At 48.2% G+C, this 3,381-nt stretch overlaps 1 pseudogene; it reads right to left on the reverse strand.

Annotated features, from left to right (window-relative positions):
* Positions 1-2,079: 2,079 nt before the first annotated feature.
* Positions 2,080-2,872, reverse strand: LOC102813042 (annotated as a pseudogene).
* Positions 2,873-3,381: the final 509 nt, after the last annotated feature.

Below are 3,381 nucleotides of genomic sequence, written 5' to 3' on the forward strand. Positions count from 1 at the left end.
GGGTCGAAACCGACTCGACGGCACTTAACAACAACAGCAATCCTTAAAATTAATCAGAATAGTCTACTCTATAACATCATTTTAAGAATCCTAGGATGGTTTCCTTTCCCAAATATTTTCCTCATCCTTTCCTTTTTTGGATGCCTTATACTCCACCACTGGAAATGCATTTCACCTGAACTGACAGATTAAGTCCTCAAGGGTTCTGAGGCTAACACTTTAAGCTATTATCCCTTATAAACACTTTGTCATGGATAAGTTTGCTTTCTTGGCAACTGACTGAGTAAGGGTGAAATTCAACAACACAAGTAAGTTTTGATTAAAGGAAGCTAAATTCCTACCATAGGCTTTTTCATTAAAGTGGCAGGTCAGACTGAATGATCAGGCGAATAACATGAGAGCCCCCAGGGCCAAGACACCTGGAAAGCAACGAAGGATGCTGAAAGGGCAGCAAGAAAGAAGATTGTCCAACTCCAATTTTTCAAGGCATTGTTGTTGTTAAGTGCTGTCAAGTCAGTTCTGACCCATAGTGACCCTGCTTAGGGTTTCCAGAGAGTATCTGGTGAGCTTGAACTGCCAACCTTGTGGTTCAAACCAACTTTGCAGTCCAATGCATTACCCCACAGCGCCACACCAGGATTCCGATTTTTTAAGGTAGTATTTGCTAAAAAGTATACATCATGTGCTAAGTCAATGCTTATTGAACTAGAAACTGTTGAAGAACACACTAATCTAATTTCTGAGAATAAAACTTTTGAATGCCTTCTGAAACATCTATAGTGTGCCATCACCATCCCAATGCTTGAGCTCCAAAATTATGTAATTGTTGAAGGAATATTGGAACATAGATCCTACAAATTTTAGAAAACAAGTTTTAAAACAATACCATCTCCAACTTGAGTGAGTATTAGAATCACCAGGGAGCTTGTTAAAAACACAGATGTAAGGCCTCCACATCCAAAGATACTGATTCTATATAGGTCAGATTGAGATCATTCCTTGAAAAACTCTGAGCTGGGGCTTACAAAAGCAGTCTGCTCACACCTTCCCTGCACCACACACACACACACACACACACACACACAAGTTAGGTTTAGCTTCCAACCTAATGCTGTTGAGCCCTTTTTCAGTCCATATAAACATTCCCAAAAATTTGTGTCCTGAACAGTTTCCTTAGCATATTCATCTTTATTTCTTCTACTCCAAGCTATCTAAGGTGTTTCTAGGAAGGGTTTGTGAATTTTTCTTTCCAGGGAAAATTTCCATAAACCAAATTCTTTAGTGAGACTTCTCTTTTTTATTTACTGCCTGCTCCTTTTATGGATGTTGCTCAGGTTTCAATGGCCCAAGGCCCGGGCCAGCAGCCTAGAGTTGGGAGCAGAGTGTCTGGGCAAAGCAGGTTTCCTGAGCAGGTGTGTCTCCCTGGTGGGCAGGTGGACAGGTGGACAGGCCCTCAGCTCTCTGGGCATGTGCCCAGGGTTATGCACCTCTTTGTGTCTCTGTGCCCACTGCTTGAGAGCAGCAGCATCTCAGTATAAGAGAGGTCCGTACTGACATGGTCCTTGGATGAACAGGCCAGTCCTGCTGTCCACAGACCCTGACTCTGCAGTCTCTGAGCAAAATGGAGCAGAGGTGGATGATCTGCAGACTTCTGGGAGGACAGGCATGCAGGGAGGGGACCCATGAGAGGTCTGTGTAGGGGCGCTGAGGAGGGGCAAAATGAGAAGGACAGCAAGCTATTGTAACTCCAACTGTCGCAACAAGACATGCCTCCTAGTTCCCCTGAATCAACCCTCACAGCTCCCATAGGGTTAACTGAGGCCCAGAGGGCAAGGTTTTTTTTTTTTTCCAAACAGTGCTCTGGAAGGAGAAATCAGGGTCAGCGAGCTGGTGCTAGAAGCATGGTGGAAGAGGAGGCTGATTCACGTGAAGAATGAAGGAATGGACGAGGGTTCCAGAATGGAAGTCCAAAGTTTGCTGGAAGCATCCAGGCAGCCAACAACTTGCAGACAAGCAGGAGGAAATCGTGGTGGCATTGGCCCTAGGGGACCAGGCCAGCTGACATGGTAGATGATTGACTCAGTCCGGTGGGCAGGCGTGACGGATGGATGGTCCAGAGTAGGTTGGGCACAACACCAGCATGCAGCTACAAGATGAAGCCCACGCTGAGCAGGTGCATGATCTGCTGGGAATTGCCCTTGTAGTCAAAGCAGCTGGGCCCCCAGCACTCAAGCAGGCGGGCCACATTCACCATCTCCTCCCCGGCTCCCAGCAGAGCCAAGGCATCCATGCACAGATAGCAGGGCAGGGCCCCTGGGGCCCCTGAGCCCAGCCCCACTCCCCTGGCCCCAAATACTAGGAGGCAGACACACCAGCCTGCCAGGCGTTGGTGGAAGGGGATGTGAGGGTCCTCCAGCTGGCCACCCTAACAGCACGGTAAAGTCCAGCAGAGTGGCTGGGCACAGCCAGGGCTGCAGGCCAGGGTGCAGTGCATGATGGGCAGGACCCCAAGTATGTTGACAAGGCAGACCCCACTCATATCCAGGACAGGGTATACTCAGGGCTGCCCCCTTGGTGGCCCATGAAGAGATAATAGAGCACAGAGCCTGCAAGGGGTACCAGGCAGGCCACACAGAACGTTCTCCCAAGCCAACTGTCCTTACCCAGCACTATCATGGACAGCAGCACCAGGTAAAACCCAACAGGGCCAGTCTGTGTGTATACACATCTCGTTGTGCAGGTGGAAGAGGCTACGCAAGCAGCCCGAGCCGCAGCTGGCTGGCCCGTAGCTGGTCAGCACGAACTTGTTGAACTACAGCTGCAGTTGCAAGTTGGCCCCGTCCAGCAGGCTTAGCCCTACCAGGAATGCCATGGCCTGTGGACATCACTTATGGTCCTCCTGCTCAGCCGCACTATGGCACCAGGACACTCATCCCCTGACTCAGCTGGCCGCTTGGGTTCCCTATTCCAGACTACTTATTCTCCCTCATAGATGTTGTTGTTTTTAGGCACCATTGAGTCAGTACCAACTCATAGCACAGTTACAACAGAACAAAACACTACCCAGTCCTGTGCCATCCTTACAATCATTGATAACCTTAAGCCCATCACTGTTGCCATTGTGCCAATCCATCTCACTGGGGTCTTCTGTTTTGTTAACCCTCCACTTTACCAAACATGATGTCCTTCTCCTGATAATATGTCCGAAGCATAATACAAGAAATCTGACCATCCTGGCTTCTAAGGAGCATTCTGGCTGTACATCTTCTAACACAGATTTGTTTGTTTTTCTGGCAGTCCATAGTAACTTTAATATTCTTCTCCATCACCATGACTCAAAAGCATCAATTCTTCCTTGGTCTAATTTATTAACTGTCCAAC

The sequence above is a fragment of the Chrysochloris asiatica genome, unplaced genomic scaffold, assembly GCF_000296735.1.
Source record: "Chrysochloris asiatica unplaced genomic scaffold, ChrAsi1.0 scaffold00062, whole genome shotgun sequence".
Classification (NCBI taxonomy): domain Eukaryota; kingdom Metazoa; phylum Chordata; class Mammalia; order Afrosoricida; family Chrysochloridae; genus Chrysochloris; species Chrysochloris asiatica.